This window comes from Scyliorhinus torazame, chromosome 11 (assembly GCF_047496885.1).
Source record: "Scyliorhinus torazame isolate Kashiwa2021f chromosome 11, sScyTor2.1, whole genome shotgun sequence".
NCBI classification, from domain to species: domain Eukaryota; kingdom Metazoa; phylum Chordata; class Chondrichthyes; order Carcharhiniformes; family Scyliorhinidae; genus Scyliorhinus; species Scyliorhinus torazame.
Genome location: NC_092717.1, coordinates 211,322,687 through 211,341,909, shown reverse-complemented (window position 1 = coordinate 211,341,909; position 19,223 = coordinate 211,322,687). Strand labels below are relative to the sequence as shown.

At 44.9% G+C, this 19,223-nt stretch overlaps 1 protein-coding gene across 2 annotated transcripts in view; it reads right to left on the bottom strand.

Moving 5' to 3' along the window:
• The window catches only part of tsnare1 (T-SNARE Domain Containing 1), a 1,154,852-nt gene that overhangs the window by 1,085,981 nt on the left and 49,648 nt on the right, over positions 1-19,223 (bottom strand). Inside the window, exon 1 of one of the 2 annotated variants that reach the window (XM_072468283.1) lies at positions 14,687-14,817. The exons of the other annotated variant lie outside the window; for it this stretch is intronic. The gene's annotated coding sequence lies outside the window, so the exon portion shown is untranslated. Of the gene's footprint in view, positions 1-14,686; positions 14,818-19,223 lie in introns of those variants that run through there. 2 annotated transcript variants of the gene reach the window in all.

The following is a 19,223-nucleotide window of genomic DNA, read 5'->3' as shown; positions in this document are numbered from 1 at the left end:
TAAAGCTGGTATCGTATTTACCCGCAGTTCAAGTATGTTTAAATAGTTAACCTTTTAATAAAATAGTGTTGCACTACTTCAAGTGTTGGTGACCTGCATGTGATCCAGAACACCCAACACATCAGTTTCGAGTCCGATGACTCTGTCAAAGCCAATAGACAGAGAAAGTGGGAAATATTTATACTGAGGAGTGAGAATGAAAGATGAGTCATAGCCACAGAAATCCAGGGAAACTGGGTGCTAATGGCCACAGAAACCATGGGGAAAGAGTGCTAATTGGATTTGTTTATTGTCAGGTGTACCGAGGTACAGTGAAAAGTATTCTTCTGCAAGCAGCTCAACAGATCATTAAGTACATGAGAAGAAAAGGGAATAAAAGAAAATACATAATAGGGCAACACAACATATACAATGTAACTACATAAGCACTGGCATTGGATGAAGCATACAGGGTGTAGTGTTAATGAAATCAGTCCATAAGAGGGTCATTTAGGAGTCTGGTGACAGTGGGAAATAAGCTGTTTTTGAGTCTGTTCGTGCGTGTTCTCAGACTTCTGTATCTCCTGCCCGATGGAAGAAGTTGGAAGAGTGAGTAAGCCGGGTGGGAGGGATCTTTGATTATACTGCCTGCTTTCCCCAGGCAGCGGGAGGTGTAGATGGAGTCAATGGATGGGAGGCAGGTTTGTGTGATGGACTGGGCGGTGTTCACGACTCTCTGAAGTTTCTTGCGGTCCTGGGCCGGGCAGTTGCCATACCAGGCTGTAATGCAGCCTGATAGCCTAATGGCAGTCGCCAGAGAGGACAAAAGCCTAATGGCAGTCGCCAGAGAGGACTAAAGATGTGAAAGGTCAAACAGCAGGGAAACTAACATCAGAGGCTGGATAGTCTCAGTGTGTGCATGCGTGCTTGCATCCGTAGTGTAAAAACAGGAAACAAATCCTTTTGTTTTCACCTTCCCTCGTTTGCTGTGCAAGTTATTCGGACTGGACCATTTCCAAATAGAGAATTTGAATATTTTCAAATTTAAGGGTTGGGGGAAATTCGCTACCATGTAATTTAATATAAAGGGGGATACCAAGATAATCAGAGTATATTTTAAAAACACCTTTCTATTTATGGACGGGGAGAGTGGGGGTGGTTTGGTAAATAGACTCCCATGACACAATAAAGGTTAACATTCCATTTGCTTTCCTGATCTTTTGCTGTACCTGCATAACATTTTGCGATTCATGTACCACAACACTGAGATTCCACCAGAGTTCTTATCTCCATTTAAATAAATAGTGTACTCCTGGTCTATTCTTCCTTCCAAAGTTTACATGTTCACATTTTTCTACATTATACGCCATCTGCAAATTTTTGTCCTACTCAGTTAACCAGTCTATACTTTTGTGGACTCTTATCCCCTATTGGTAGCTCACTTTCCTACCCAGCTTGGTGTAATCGACAAATTTGGCCATGATACATAAAGTGCCTTGATACAAGTTATTGATGGATAGATTGTAAATAATTGAGGCCCCAGCATGGATATCTATAGCACTCCATTTATGACACCTTGTCAATCTGAAAAAAAAAGTTATTTACCCCTACTTTCGGCTTCATGTCAGCTAATCGATCCCTTATCTATGCTAATGTGTTGCTCCGTACACAATGTCGTAACACCTTATCAAATGCCTTCTGGATGTCCAAGTGCACCACATCCACAGGTTCTCATTTATTCACCTTGCTTGGTATTTCGTCAAAAGTTTTAATTAATTAGTTAAACACTATTTCCCTTGCACAAAGACAGGTTGATTTTGTCTGATCACATTATTTTCCAAGTATCCTGCTATTAACCTTTTAACAATGGATTCTAGTAATTTCCTTATGACTGATGTTAGTGACCTGTAATGCCCTGCTTTGTCTCCCTGAATGCTATAAAAGAAAATTGTCAAAGCATTTGTGAATCAAAATAACTGGTTTATGCAGTGATATGTATATATTCACCTTTACAGTAACTACTGTTGTTGTGGAGAATGTAATTTCATGATTCATACATTTTGGAATAATTTTTTTAGTTTGGGGATTGAAGTTTTAAATGTAAATACATTTTAATGCAACTTGTTTCGAGCCTGGTAAACAGACCCAACTTGATTGTCATTCAAAGGGTGGCTTCGGTTTTTTGTAAATAACACCAGTGTTGGAAGTGGGAATCACTGAACCATTGGTGGCCATTTCTAGGCTTTGAGATGAAGATGTAATGTCTGCAGCTATCTCAATAAGGACTTTAAATTATTCATGTGCTATCTCAGCACAAAGGGTATGTTTGGAAATGGAAGATAACAGGCGAGATCTTTCAGCTGTTCTCATCGGAGGGATCTTCTGATTCTACCAACAGCACACCCCACCATGGGTTTCCCAGCAGTGTGGATTCAATGGGAAATGCCATAGACAGTGGCAGAATCTGGGGCCACTTCCTGCCGCTGAGAAACACTTAGCAGGGAGGCCAGAGAATCTCACCAATGAGTTTTAATTTCTTTCTGGGACATCCCGAGGTGCCACATTGCCATGGGGATCGATTGCATGGATACGGTGGTTTTGCTTTTGGGATTAATCCATGATTTCTCATTGAAGCAAAGGGAGTTCGAACCAGGCAGCAACTTTTGAGAAAAGGAGAGAGAAAAAGTTTGCGAGGAGCTGCAGACTCGATAGTCCTTGGGTGATCGGAAATCAAGGAAGTTGTCTGATTTGGAATCATTGAACAAGAATTCAGCGAGACCCATGTTTGAGTTGGAAAGTCCACAATCATGAGGTGATGAAGGAGAGGTGGCATGTGTGTGTGTGTGTGGGGGGGGGGGGGGGGGGGGGTGAAGACTGAATTCATCTAGCTGAAGAACCCCAGATTTATCCAACCTCAGAGAATGTTGTGGAAATTGAGGGGAACCAAAGTGAATTTCTGACAGCTGTGGCACATCTTGGTTTGGTCTCATCAGTAGACGTGAAGGAATATTGTAAACCTTGTGTGGATATAATATAGGATGAGAGGTGGTCTGCTGATTTTTTTTGGTTCTGAATGGAAGGGTTTACAGAATATGTAGTGTTAAGTTTGTTTACTTCTTGTACAGTAATCTTGTATAAAACATGAAACCTTGTGGAACAATTCTTTCAGTTAATAACTGGGAGCTCAACTGATCTCCACGGAAATCATACCACTATATACACAGTTTTGTGGTCTATTGAAACTGCGGCCAGCTTTTAAAAATCTGTTGATTATATTGGTTTGGTGGCTGTCCCTGTGAAGATTCATGCTTCATCTAATATCAGACATGTTTTTGGTAGCCATCTCATTGGGGATACCTCAGCTGAACATTTGAAGGATCAGGAGGCAATGGCCTTGTAATCCAAACACCCAGGTTATCGCCTTGGGTCCCAGGTCAAAATTCAACCACGGAAGATGTTATAAGTTTAATTCAATAAAACATAATCTGGAATTAAAAGTTTAATGATGGCCATTAAACCATTGGTATGGTTCACATTACCTTTAGGGAATTAAATCCTCCATCCTGATCTGGTCTAGCCAACATGTGACTCTGGACCACAGCAATGTCATTGACTGAATGCCCTCAAGTGGCCCAACAAGCCACTAAGTTCAATTAGAAATGGGCAACAAATGCTGGCCCATACCTGTAATGCCATGCATAATTTTTTTTTTTTTAAATGCTCCCTTGCTATATGGCATCTTGCATAGGCTCAGCATATCTCGGTCCTCCACCAGGAGGCTCAGTTTCCCTGGCCTCGGACCACACTATACCTCCAGCTTCTTCCTTCCCTGAAGAAATGGGCCCTCCGTCGCTGTCGCCGTCTTCGGGCGCCACATCCCTCTGCTGCATATCATGACAACCATGCAGGATGCTTGATAAGCATGCATTGGAGCAGATTCCCAGAGCAACCAACGCATTGGAATCTCATTTTTCAGTGAGAAACCTGGCGCTGGTGATTGTAAATGTTGAAGTGCCTCGGTAGATTTAGAAGCCACCTCCTGGGAGGGTACATTTTGCTACCCAGAATCCATCTGTGGAGCTGGGTGTTGGGGTAGAAAAGCTATGGCGGTTTTGAGGCATGGAATATGAATGCTTCGTGACAATTCCCTTCCAATGATCACCAGCCAGCTGCACATTTATTGAATACATTCCATACAGCTGATGAATCTGCCTGGGCTGTCTGGTACCTTAACAGCTCTCAGGAAGCAGAGGGAGTTTTAAGTAATTCGAGGGCAGCACGGTAGTACAGTGGTTAGCAGTTGCTTCAAAGCTCTAAGGTCCCAAGTTCGATTCACGGCTTGGGTCACTGTCTGTGCGGACTCTGCACGTTCTCCCAGTGTCTGCGTGGGTTTCCTCCGGGTGCTCCGGTTTTCTCCCACAGTCCAAAGACATGCAGGTTAGGTGGATTGGCCATGATAAATTGCCCTTCGTGTCCAAAAAGATTAGGTGGGGTTACTGGGTTGCAGGGATAGGGTGGAGATGTGGGCTTAAGTGCGGTGCTCTTTCCAAGGGCCGGTGCAGACTCAATGGGCCAACTGGCCTCCTGCTGCACTGTAAATTCTATGATTCCATGATGTTGGTATTGTATTGAGAGCCACAGTGACCTTCAGCGCAATTGGGATAGTATGGTAATGGGTGCATCAAGGGGCCAAGCCATCATTGAGGAGGAAGGGCCATCTCCCTGGAAAGGTGAAGTCTCTCCAGCACTGATGCTTGACACCTCCAGGAAGACGAGTCTGTTTCAGTATGTTTGGCGCTCTGGGTATTTCCTGGTCCTTCCAACCTTTCTCCAGGCATACACTCGCTTTTCCTTGCATGTGAAGCTGCTGTCAGTCATTCAGTATATAAGATGCTCCCCCATTCTGCACCTCACACCCACCACCACCACCACGCTCCCCACCTACACACCTCCTCCTCCTCCCCCACCCCAGCTCCACACCCACACACACCCCTGCTACACAACCACAGGAGAGGGGTTTTACAACGGCCACCCCTTTTTTTCACTCACACAATAAATGGCGAATAAGAGAAAAGGAAGGGGGTTCAGGGCGCGACCACAATAAAATACAAGTATGGGTTTTACAAGTGTCCAGAGTCCAAAATGATGAGTCGCAGGAAAGTGCCTTCAGATGTGGTTGGCTGATTGTAGAGGGCTTTGTCTTAAGGAGTTGGGATTTGCACAACAGGAGAAGCACGTCGAAAGAGACAGACAAGAGGCACAAGTTTGGAGGTTTCAGCTGTTGGCAGTTTTCAGGAGGATCAGAGTTCTTTTTGCTGCCATTGGCTAGGTGATAGATTAGGCTCTTACCTGGACTTTGTTCAGTTTGCTGGTAAAGAGGAACTGCCGCAATTCCAATGAACATCATCACAGTGCAGCTTGGGGGAAGGTCATGTGACATCTCCTCTATGTTGGACCCAGATTGTATTTTCCCACGGCTGAATCCAGGTGTTCAACTGCTGGGACTTAGTTTGTTTTTGGAGATTCTGGTGTCAGTTTAACCAATTGCTTCTCCCTTTGTTCAACTCTGGTGTCAGTCAGATGGTATTTTGACCACGTGCACCAGGGAAATGGGGATCAGTCATTTGACCACACGCACCATTATGAGAGATTAAGTCTCGCAAACGCATTCCTTTGTGCGGAGTTAGTGGCCCAAACTCCTCATCGCCATGCCCATTGTCACCTGGAAACTGCTGCAAGGCATCAAGCTGAACCATGTTAGTTCAGCATTTCTCCATAAAATAGTCAAATTGATAAATAAATATTTTCTGTCACATCTTGACCATAACAATTGCATGGAGGGTGGAATATAAATTTAGGGAAGTTTTATTTCAGCTGCTCAAGGCCCTGACAAGATCACATCTGGGTGTATGGTATACAGTTCTGCCAGTCTGATTTGAAAAAGATATATTACCTCTGGTTTGTTGCCGGTGCCACGTGCTAGTGAGGTGAGGGACAGGGAGAGAGTGCAGATAAACACATGGCTACAGGGATGGTGTAGGAGGGAGGCGTTCAGTTACTTGGATAATTGGAGCACATTCTGGGGAAGGTGGGACCTGTACAGACAGGACAGTTTGCATCTGTACCAGAGGGGCACCAATATCCTGGGAGGGAAATTTGCTACGGCTCTTCGGGGGGGTTTAAACTAATTTGTCAGGGGGCTGGGAAAACGAGCTGTGTTCCAGAAGCCAGTGTTGAGAGTAGTGAGGTACTGAGGAGGGTATCACGGTCGCAGGAGTACCGGCAGGCAGAAAGTGTGTCTACTTCAATGCAAGGAGCATCCGGAATAAGGTAGGTGAACTTGGAGCGTGGATTGGTACTTGGGACTACGATGTTGTGGCCATTACGGAGACATGGTTAGAACAGGGACAGGAATGCTTGTTGAAAGTTCCGGGGTATAGATGTTTCAGTAAGAGTAGGGAAGGTGGTCAAAGAGGTGGAGGAGTAGCATTGTTAATCAAGGATAGTTTAATGGCTGCAGAAAGGCAGTTTGAAGGGGATCTGCCTGAGTTAATATGGGCCGAAGTTAGAAATAGGAAAGGAGCGGTCACATTGTTAGAAGTTTTCTATAGGCCCCCAAATAGTAATAGAGATGTGGAGGAAGAAATTGCAAAACAGATTATGTATAGGTGCGGAGGCCTCAGGGTAGTTGTCATGGGTGACTTTTGTGGTGATGTGCATCACTGTAAATACATGTAAGCTAGACAGACACTAGGGGGAGCACCAGAAACATCACACACACACACTCAACCAATAGATAAGTTAGATGGGAGGCGACCAATGGACATTCACGATACACAAGGAGATGACACGACCACACCCCCCGTGTTACACCAACCCATAGATAAACGACACCACACACATGATCAGCCCCTTCGGCCAGTGGAGACAGTCAGTGAGGAGAGGCACAGGGTTGATTCATTATCACACCCACCACGTGGAAGACAGCAGCTGGTTAGTCAGTTTAGGTAGCTACAATAGGATTAGCAGTAGTGTCGAACTCAAGTTATAAAAGTGTACATAGTGTAAATAAATGAGTTGAAGTTATTTACATGTCTCGACCTTCCTTGACAAAGCAACACAAGGAAGCCGCTTATGTTACAAAGGAAACATAACAAAACAACTTTAACTTTCCAAATATTCATTGGAACCTCTATTCGTCGAACAGTTCGGATGGGGCAGTTTTTGTACAATGTGTGCAGGAAGGTTTCCTGACACAATATGTGGATAGGCCGACAAGAGGGGGGGCCACATTGCATTTGGTACTGGGTAATGAACCGGGCCAAGTGTTAGATTTGTTTGTGGGAGAGCACTTTGGAGATAGTAACCACAATTTGGTGTCATTCACTATTGCAATGGAGAGGGATAGGGCCATACGGCAGGGCAAGGCTTATAATTGGGAGAAGGAGTAATTATGATGCGATTAGGCAAGAATTAGGGAGTATAAGATGGGAACAGAAACTGTCAGGGAAAGGCACAAATGAAAAGTGGAGCTTGTTCAAGGAACAAATACTGCGCGTCCTTGATAGGCATGTCGCTGTCAGGCAGGGAGGAAATGGCCGTGTGAGGGAACCATGGTTCACAAAAGAGGTTGAATGTCTTGTCAAGAGGAAAAAGGAAGAGCATGTAAGGATGAGAAAACAAGGTTCAGTAGGGTCACTGGAGGGTTACAAGGTAGCAAGGAATGAGCTGAAAAAAGGGCTAAGGAGAGCTAGGAGGGGGCATGAGAAGTCCTTGGCGGGTTGGATCAAGGAAAACCCCAAGGCCTTTTACACTTACGTGAAGAATAAAAGAATGACCAAGATGAGGGTAGGGCTGGTCAAGGACAGTTGTGGGAACTTGTGCATGGAGTCAGAAGAAATAGGAGAGGCGTTGAATGAATACTTTTCTTCAGTGTTCACAAAGGAGAGGGGCCATGTTTATGAGAATGAGTGTGTGATTCAGGCGGGGAAGCTGGAGGAAGTAGATGTTCTGAGGAAGGATGTATTAGCAATTTTGAAAAACCGGAGAGTCAACAAGTCCCCCGGGCAAGATGGGATATACCCAAGGATTCGTTGGGAGGTAAGGGATGAGATTGCAGAGCCTTTGGCTTTGAACTTTGGGTCCTTGCTGTCCACGGGGATAGTGCCAGAGGACTGGAGAGTGGTGAATGTTGTTCCTCTGTTCAAGAAAGGGAATAGGAATGTCCCTAGTAATTATAGGCCAGTTAGTCTTGCTTCGGTGGTCAGGAAAATAATGGAAAAGGTCCTGAGGATAGGATTTATGACCATTTGGAAAGATGCAGTTTAATCCGGGATAGTCAACACGGATTCGTGAAGGGTAGGTCTTGCCTCACAAATTTGATTGGATTCTTTGAGGAGGTAACTAAGTGTGTAGATGAAGGTAGAGCAATTTATGTCGTATACATGAATTTTAGTAAGGCGTTTGAGAAGGTTCCCCATGGTCGGATCATGAAGAAAGTAAGGAGGTGTGGGATAGAGGGAAATTTGGCCAATTGGATAAGTAACTGGCTATCACATAGAAGACAGAGGGTGGTGGTGGATGGAAAATGTTCAGACTGAAGACCAGTTACCAGCGGTGTACCACAGGGATCAGTGCTGGGTCCTCTGCTATTTGTGATTTTTAATCAATGACTTGGAGGAGGGGGCTGAAGGGTGGGTCAGTAGATTTGCTGATGACATCAAGATTGGTGGAGTAGTAGATGAGGTGGAGGGCTGTTGTAGGCTCCAAAGAGACATTGCTAAGATGCAGAGCTGGGCCGAAAAATAGCAGATGGAGTTTAACCCTGATAAGTGTGAGGTGATTCATTTTGGTAGAAAAAATTTGAATGTGGATTACAGGGTTCTGAGGAATGTGGAGGAACAGAGAGAACTTGGGGTTCATGTCCACAGATCTCTGAAGGTTGCCACTCAAGTGGATAGAGCCGTGAAGAAGTGTTAGCATTTATTAACAGGGGGCTTGAGTTTAAGAGCCGCGGGGTTATGCTGCAACTATACATGACCCTGTTGAGACCACATTTGGAGTATTGTGTGCAGTTCTGGTCACCTCATTATAGGAAGGATGTGGAAGCACTGGAAAGGGTGCAAAGGAGATTTACCAAGACGCTGCCTGGTTTGCAGGATAGGTCCTATGATGAAAGGTCGAGGGGAGCTAGGGCTTTTCTCTTTGGAGCGGAGGAGGATGAGAGGCGACTTAATAGAGGTTTAGAAGATGATGAGGGGTATAGATAGAGTGGACGTTCAGAGACTATTTCCTCGGGTGGATGTAGCTGTTACAAGGGGGCATAACTATAAGATTCAGGGTGGGAGATATAGGAGGGATGTCCGAGGTAGGTTCTTTACTCAGAGAATGGTTGAGGCGTGGAACGCACTCCCAGCTCTGGTAGTCATATGACTCATTTTTTGATGTGAGGCTTACCTTGTGAAGAAAGGTTGAACAGGTTGGGTTGATTCCCATTGGAGCTTAGAAGAATGAGAGGAGAGGGGATCTTATTGAAACATAAAATATCCTGAGTGGACTTGATGGGAGATACTGGGGAATATATTGGTGGGAAACACCAAAACTGGGGGACACTACTGAAGAATAAACAGACTTCCCCGTTAAGACAGAGATGAGGAGAATGTTTTTTCCTCTCCGAGGGTCATTTGTCTGTGGAATTCTCTTCCCCAGGAAGCAGTGGCGGCCGGATCACTGAACTTATTCAAGGCAGAGTTTAAGAGAGTTTTGATGGACAAGAGAATCAAGGGTTATGGGGATCAGGTAGATACGTGGTGTTGAGACCATAATGAGATCAGCCAGGATCTTTATGAATGGTGGAGCCAACTTGAAGAGCTGAATGGCCTACTCATGCTCCCAAGTCCTACGTTCCGATATTCCACAGTGACCCATCCAGTGCGCTCACCAACATGGTAGCTTCCACACTCAGATATTCCTAGCAGTGTTCCCCTTATTGCTTCGAAGTTGGTGTAGGCCACCGATTCACATGCCTGGCACCATGGCTGGGAGAACCGCAGTGGTTGATGTTGTGCAGAGACCCATTTGGGTCATTTCTGCAATTGCACTGCTTGCACAGGAGCTGCTGCAGTCAACTGGTCCCAGAAGAATAAACAGGATTCGCCCTCTGCCAGACCAGACTCCCTCCTCCTGCACCTAACCTTCATTCTCTCCTGGAGAATCTTCAGCTTTTGCTATGCTCTCCCACTAGCTAGAAGTGGTCTAACTATTAAGCCCTCCAGCCATTGTTGAGTCATTTTCAACATTGCCCTGTTTAGGGCCCTTAGCTCTGCACTCATTCCTTGTGCGGACATCTGGTGCAGCATTCTCCCAGCCCCGCGCCGGGCTGGAGAATCCCCGTGAACGGGCCATGCCGCTCCGACGCCGGCACGCGATTCTCCGCAGTACGGAGAATCGGCGCCATTGGCGCGGCGCCGGTTGTGGGCTGGTCTACGCGGCTGGCCCGCATGGGCCGAGCGGCCGTAGGAAAAGAGCGGGGTCCTGCCGGCGCCGTTCTACCCTACTCTGGGCCGGCGGGGTCCCCACCAATTCTCCAGCCCACATGGCCGAGCGGCTGTAGGAAAAGAGCCGGCCCAGAGCAGGTTAGAACAGCGCCCGAGGGATCGCGGCATGTAAGGGTCAGGTGGCGGCCTGGGAGGGGGGGGGGGGGGGGGGGGGGCGCTCCGATGTGGCCTGGCCCGCGATCAGGACCCACTGATCGGCAGGCCGGCCACTGTGGTTGGGGCCTCCTTTCCTACACGCCAGCCCCTGTAGCCCTGCGTGAACTGCTCCAGCGCCATGCTGGCCCCCTGTAGGGGCCAGAATCAGACGTGGGATGGCCCGTTCATGCAGTCGTAAAATGCAACGGCATGGACACTCTGCTGCCGGATCGGAGAATCCCTCCCTAGATCTTCCATAGAATCCAGGAGCTGGCACATTTGCCTCTCCAAGAAATTAGCCACTCTCATATGAGGAACTCATGTTTGACAGCCTGAAACATGGTCAAGTTAATCACCGCCAAAGGGACTCATCCATTCACTATCTATAAGCTTTCATTGCTTCAGTGTACTCTGCCAGATCATCACACATCTACTGCAGCAGGTCCATTCAATGAGCCTTAACCGGGACGGGACGTCTGAGGCAGTTTTTCACTTCCCAGTGGAGCATTACTGCATCTACCTTCCCCACACACTACACAAATGAAACAGAATTACTTGGGTACCAACATTAAGCCATCGATCTGCCAACCCTTAAAATATTTCCTCTTCAATATATTTGTTTCAGTTTTTCAAAGATCAAACACTTGGCCAAAGTACTTAATGTTAACTGGAAGTACTTTCATAGTTCGAAACATCTTCCAATAGAAAATAAGTAAAAACAAAATAATTAAGTTCTTTCATAACATTAAAAAAGTTAACTTCATATTGCAATGCAAGTTATCATAATTATCTTGTTCATGATTCATATTAATCTTTGAGGTAACCTTTAGTTTTTGGAAGGACAAGGTAACTAAATGCAAGACTTTAGGAATGGTCAGAATACCTGAAGCAGTGACAGTTTAGAGGGCTCCTTGTGTACTCAAGGTTAGAGTTAGAAGTGTTAACACTGAACAATAGTTGACCCATCTCACCTCTTGGTGGAGCCAGGTTGTCTATTGTTATCTCAATAAACCAAACTAAAATATGGCAATTTTAGGATAGAGAATAATAAAATGTAATTGGAACAAAGAATCAAAAAGAGTTGCATTGAAGGTAATTAGTTGATGCACCTTTCTATTTGGGACTTCCAAAAGCATGCCACAATGTCAGAGAAATGATCTGTAGAGGTAGAAGGCTTATGTTTTGTTAACTGGAGTTCTCGCAAAGACACAGATGTAGGTTGCAGCTTACGGAATCGGGAGAATAAAAGGAGACAAATGTTAATCAGGTCTGCACTTTCAAGATAAAACATTCATTTAATCATTCGCCACAAAGAACGCAGGTGGGGATTGAGGCTTTCGAGTTCAATAGGGACTAATCAGGGGGTGGCGGAAATTAATACTGAATTCATAGCAAAAGTAGTTATAAACTATAGTGGTGTTAATCATGTGCACTTTATTACGTTCCCAGCTGATGTTACAACTGGACAAGTCAGATCTCAGGATGGAACCCGGTTTGATAATTCCCAACTTTTATTTTTTAGTTTAGGTATGTGGGAGGCAGCTACTGAGCAGTCACTGGACTGCCACAAAACCCAACAAACTAATAAAACATAGGAATAAAACAAAATATGAACTATAAATACACTACCCCTTCATCCCAGCTAAACCTTTACAGATATGCAAGGATAACACAAGATACAAAACGTATCTTATACTCTACTTCTCAGTAAGCACACAGCCCATGTCAACCAATAGGCAAACTGTGGTCAGACACCTCATACTCTGAAACCAAGTGGCAGGTGCCACCCAAAACAACTTCTATGGATATCTCAATTCCCCCAGATATGTTTTGCACTGAGTCAACTGGTCTCAATGGCACCATCTTTAAGGGTTTCTAACACCCACTCTCGATGAACACATCTTGGAATGTTCCCTCAACAACACTTTCATTTGAATGCCTTCATCAAGGATTCATCTCCAGAGTTTCAACCTCTCCTTCTAGCATTCTTTTGCCCTGGACCACATGTGCGTTCAAATTTCACCATCCACACAATCTCCGATGCTCATCTGTGACAACTATTTCAAAGGCATCACCAACCTTTGTGTCACCTTGAACCTCTGGCTCCTTGCAAGCTGATGTCTGCTGGTCTACACTTGCAGCCTGGTCTTTAAATTGGAGCCTCTGTACCTCACACTTAACTCTATTGGACCGGACCTTTTTCCCTCTTCACCACAATGAGGGAATTACACCCACAGATTTGACAACTTTATTTTAAAAAATGAAACCAAACCCACGCTCGTAACAAGAAGCCTAAAGTGAAAGGAAGCTGGTGGTTATGATTTAACAAAGCTCACCTAAATTTGAGGCAGTGACAGACTGAAGATACTCCCCATTTACCTGCAGCTTGCAACAGCTTAGCAGAAACCATGAACTGATGCAAAAACTGCTTGCGACAGCCAATTATTCCTACTCAGGAATACTTAAAATTCAACACCAACTTTAATGATGATGTGGAGATGCCAGCCTTGGACTGGGGTCGGCACAGTAAGAAGTCTTACAGCACCAGGTTAAAGTCCAACAGGTTTGTTTCAAATCACTAGTTTTCGGAGCGCAGCTCCTTACTTAGGTGAACTTTAGTGATGAACGCAAATCAAGTTTAGCCTCTGATGAGTGGCGTCCATAAGAAATTTGAATGCAATGCAACATAATTTTTCACTTTCGCTCCCACGGAGAAGACAAAGGCTTCAAACGTTACATCCAAATGAGTAAAATTAACTCCTTGCCACTGCTAAGAGATTTTTTACTGGGGGAAGAAAAAAAATCTGTCCTGAACTTTAATGTTGCGCCTAGTTGTTCCCTTGGGCTGCAAACAAAATGTCAAGCTAAGACACGCAATTAATAAATCTCTGCGACACCATCAGGCAATTTTTGCCACAAATTGCAAATATTCAAAATTTGCTTGAGTATTATTTCCAGCTACATGCAGTGGGTCATGCCAATAATATCGAGCTCATTGTCTGCTTCTGGCTCACACTTCAGAAGCAGATAGATACTAATCCCATGCGGCCTCGGCATTAAAGGCAACCTCTTTTGTGATGCACATATCATTCTCACGGAGTTCGGAATCCACACAAGTGGGAGCTGTCATTATTTTCAATAGGTGTATGCTGCTCTCAACTATTAACTCACACGGAGTATTTTAATAAAGCTGACTTCAGAAGCGCCAATTCTGTGGGAAGTGCGTGGTTCATTCTGTGAAGCTGCACGAGGCAGATGGGACACCATGCACAAAGATGCAACAGTTTTTTTACTGCAAAGGCACAGCAAAACCAGCTCCTATTTGAACATTAAAACATTGGTGAAGAATTGTGCCGAGTACAAGTGTTACATCTCTCTGGGGCTGGTGTGCGGTGAATTCCAGCCCCCCCCCGACCCGGAACTGCAACACAATTGAATTAACCAGTAATTCTTTAGAAAAATACCCAAGTCTTTGGCCCTTGGCTGCCCAATAATTATAGTCACCAGATTGGTATATTTAAACACAATTGGTTTTTATTTATAAAAAGAACTATAATGAAATATGTAGCAAGTAGCAGTTATCGAATTCGTAATCCTCCACTTTGCCCCCACCCTCTATACACACCCACACACAAGGCAGACAAACACAGGAGTAGAGGGGTACAAATAATAAGTAAACAGAAAAACAGTCTGTTTTCAAATGGTTGTCTTTAATACACTTTCCATCAAACTAGGCTTACAGGTCAAGATTTCAGCTTTCCAGTCTGTAATGGTTTTCACTGCAAACTCATTTAAGATCTCTACAGTTTCAGAAATACAGCAACTCACAACCTTTCTGGAGACAGGAGAGAGCATGTTCGTCCCTTGAAGGTCCAGGATTCAAACTGAATTTCCCATGGTTCTAAAAATCAGCCCACTCAGGCAGGACCAAATCACTTCCTGTTAGCAGGCAGAATGCAGGTTTTTGGTCAACTCATTGGCCACCAGCCAACCAATCGAACAGAGCCCTAACCTACCTCGCAGGAGTCACAAGTCTGGGTTCTGTTGTCCAAAGCTCGCTGCACCATATACTACGTTGGAACTTCCCGAATTCCTCATTCTCTCTGCTGCTTAACTTAAAGATACATGTCCATTAAGCATCTATGGATCTAAAATGATGACAACAAAGAGAAAGGGGAAATAAGGGAATCATGATGAAGGACCCTGACACAAGAGAAATATTTAGGAGATTGTAATTTAAATATCAAATGGCAATGATGAGTGATTTTAAGTTTGCATTTTAAGCCTCCCAGAGAATAGGAGAAAGGAAAATAAGGGGGCATGGCAAAATGTTGCACAGTTTGAAGTGCTGTTCAGAATGGGTTAGAAGAGGATTTATTTTCCCCCAATTTTAACAAAACAATGGGAAAGACCTATAGGTTAGTTGGAAAATTGGAAGCACAAAAGAGGGGGTTAAATGGCCAGAAACCGCAATGGAATTCTTCCCATCACATCTGTCCAAACACTTCTACTAAACAGTCTGCTCCAATCCCATTATCCTGTCCTCTCTCAAAGCTTCTTTATTACAAGAAAAATACTCATCTACTTCCCATTCAATCATGAAGCCGAAGGCCGGAGGTTCGCATCCATTCAGCACACTCAATTGGCAGGCCCAGAAGTGGATCCAAAATGCGCTTCCAGTCGCAATTGGCCCACAACCCAATTTCACACCAGCTGGCAATTAATGTACAGTCAAACACATGCTGAGAAAGGCTCAGCACTGCTGCGTGGGGCATGGGGTGGCGGCGGGTGCTAAGAATAAGAAGGTTGCGGGCTGGCACTTCTGGGCCCCCTCAATGAGAACAGCTGCTGTGACGTTGTGGACCGCTACAAATTAAATCCTGATGAGAAAATGCAGGAAAAAAAGTGTCTAGGCAGCAGATCAAAAACCTGACAGCAATAAACCCCTGTCCCCAGACACATTGTAAAATTTTATTTTCAGCCGTGACATTTCAACCGCCCTGGATCCAGGTTGCAGCTAAAACCTGAAGGTCACCTGGCCAATTAGGCCACTGACCAACCGTTAACATAGAAGGGTCACATGAATCGCATTTAATTGACTCTTTAACGGATCTAATTGGACACTTAATTGTTGGTGGGTGGACGTCAGACTTCCACGTGCACTACTGACTGAAACATCGCACGGGTGAGTGGGTGATGCCTGGATATGCACCCGACACCTCGTACTTCCAGATCAGTTACGCATCCGTCCAAGCAATGTAAAACCCCGGCCTAGGCCTCATGAGCCACATGTAATAACGCATTCCTTATGATAAAAACAAGCAGAGAAAAATATCCTTTCTTTCTCCTTCTATTGTCTTTGTTGCCTCATTAACAATTTGATAACCACTAGAAATCATTTAGCAGCTTTTATCCTCTGAAAACATTATCATTTAAATATCCTCTGGAAATTGACCTTCAGTTCCAATGAAAAATATTCCAATGTTGTGGACTTTTCATCACTCAAACACACTATTCCTCATGTCTTTCTTATAAATCTTTAGTGTGCTCTTTCCATGGCTTTATTACCTGTCCTTTAATAAGAGGTGTCCAGAGTTGCATATAATAATTGAACGGTGACTGATCCAATCACGTACAGTCATCCATTCTTTGTTTTTATATTTAATGCCCTTATTTATGAACAACTGAATTTTCTTTTCTTTTTTTTTTTTTAAAAACAGCATTTTCTACCTACACACATTTATAAATCAGTGCAACTGCACCCATTTCCCTTTGCTCGCTCACCCTCACAAATGTTTAGCTGTTCTTTGAATGGCTTTTGCACTCTCAGAACAGTTCTTTTCCTTCCCCGAAAATGCGTTTGTATATATTTCTGTATATTGAGCCAAACTGGTCATTGATCTGTTCAGTCCACGAACCAGTCTCGGTCCTCCTCCTCCAAGCTCCATCACAGTTTACTATGTCCCTCAATTTAGTATCTTCAGCTAACTTTTAGAAATTACCTCAATATGGACATAAAATAAGTGGTCAAAAGTGAAAGTTGGGAAGTTGGGAGAGCGGGGGGGGGGGGGGGGTTGGCCTAATACTATCATCACTGGACAATTAATCTAGAGACTAGGGGGCACTCAATTCAAATAGCAATTCGGCTTGGGCATGGCCTTTTGGCTAAAATCAAATGTAGGATGAAGGCCAGGATCAGATGTAATGCAGGTTCTTGTCAGCTTGGATCAAGGTGTGTCTCTCTTGTGGGGACCACGAATTGGATCGAATTGGTTTTTGGAGCAAGCAAGGAAATGGATTAAGGATTTGCCCTGTCTAAGCAGCGCATTGGCTTTGTAACTCTGAGAAAGGCATAAAATTTAAGTGCTTCCCCTTGCCAGCGATGCACACATTCTGTGAATGAAATAAAACAATCAAAGGTCATAACACAGGACATCCTCCAATGCCAAACATATTGCCCGTCATTCATCAACATTGCATTTAAAATGTCTAGTCCTTTAAATTTCGTCAATGAATCTGTAAAAAGGACAACTTTACTGATCTAACATTTTCTTACTGGGCGCGATTTAATGTGTAAAGAAAATAACAGAGGCCCATTTTGGGCACGTAAAGCGCAACCTTTCTTGGCACCCATAGCATCAAGAATGACCCCACTATCGTTTTTTTTTTAAATCGTTTTCTTGGTATTTTCAAGAATTATAAACAATTATGTACATTGCTGGTCGTGTTCATGCACTGTACAACACAGAAAGGTTGGTCTTTTCTGAGTTTACCTATATACAGTCTGCCGCCATCTGGCTCAGCATGTGGTCCCTCCCACTAGCCCCCCTCCCCAGCCCACCACTCCCTGCCCCGCTCCCTCCACAGCCCGCCACACCCTGACCCACCTCCCCTCCCCCCCCCCCCCACCCCCCCCACCATGTTTGGTCTGGAGTGTGTTGCTAACTTTCTCCTTGGTTCAATTGCTCTGTTTTATTACCTTTGCTCTCGAGTCGCCAGGTATCTTAATGATACCGCCACGAGGTTCAAGTCCGAGTAATGATCAATAACCCAATTCACCGATTAGTAAGATTCAAATCAAAGCACATTTATTATACACAGTAATCGCTACTCATGTACAAATTCTACGTCTAAGCTACTTCTCCAACTAACAGGCCTATACTTAACTTGGAACTGGCCCACAGGGAAACAAATGGCCTTTCGTTCGGGTTCTGAGTCTGCGGGATTCTAAGTTGGTACGGATTGGTAGCTAGGAGCGCCTATCTCGTAGCGAGCGTTGAATTAAGACTTACTTTGTTCGGTGGTCACTGCACCGGTGACGTTCAATGTTGGTTCGTGTTGCTGGGTGACCCGGGCAGGACAAAGAGGTGAAGAGAGCGATTTGAACTTGGGGCTTAACTCTTATAGTCCCCAGGGGCTTCCCGCCTTTCGGGGCGGACCCTGTACCTGGTCCCAAGTGATTGGACTTTGTCTCAATCACTTGGTTTGATTTCTCCAATACTGGAGCAGTTCCCTGGTCGATGGGCGGTCTTGAGGTGCTCATTCACCTCCTTTGTGTTGGCTCCTGCTGGCGCCGAGGAGTCTGGCTTTGCTTTGTGTCCCCAAAATGTTACTTATTGTTCCCGGGGATTGCTCATCAGTATGCAGATGGCTGCTACTTTGTTATGCTGATGGTCGCTGGTATCGATGTTGTCTGGCCTTTGCAGAGGTAAATACACAGCAAACCTGCAGCTGTTGGTTTCTGTCTATGTTGTCTGACTTTCCCATCAGCCTTTGCCGTTCACCATTTTAAATCGGCAGCTGGCCAATTTAGGTGGCTACAAGTAGAGGGGGGGGTTTGCCCCTCCCCCCCCCCACTCCATTGGCTTTGGTCGTGTTTCCCTGGGGTGGATGGGGGGGGTGGTGGCCCCCTCCCTCCCACATGGTCTCTTTTATGTCCCTCCAGCCCCTTCTTCTCTTTCTACCCCTCCCTCCCTCCGGAGGTTGTGTGTGTCGACGGTTCCGCTCGTCTTTGATGCCCACATTGAAGTAATTTCTAAAAGTTAGCGGAAGATACTAAATTGAGGGGCACAGTAAACGGTGATGGAGCTTGCAGGAGGACAGAGAGTGTTTCGTGAACTGAACAGATCAATGACAGATTCAGCTCAATATACAGAAATATATACATTCAGCAGCCGCCTGATGTTCGCAGTGAGTTGCCTACCCTTGACAAAGCTGTTTGGTCCTCTGCAGCCACCGCTGGGACGCAACTTTCCAGCCTTTTGGCCAAGTCTTTCTTTTCTTTTTCCACTCTCTTTTCTTTTCCCTATCAATTCATTGTTGCTGGCCTCAGAACAGGTTCTGGAACAGGCCGACGAATTGCTCCATGTATTTAGGAAGCCAATTTAGGGGCTGGTTTAGCACAGGGGTAAATTGCTGGCTTTGAAAGCAGATCAAGGCAGGCCAGCAGCACGGTTCAATTCCCATACCAGCCTCCCCGAACAGGCGCTGGAATGTGGCGACTAGGGTCTTTTCACAGTAACTTAATTTGAAGCCTACTTGTGACAATAAGCG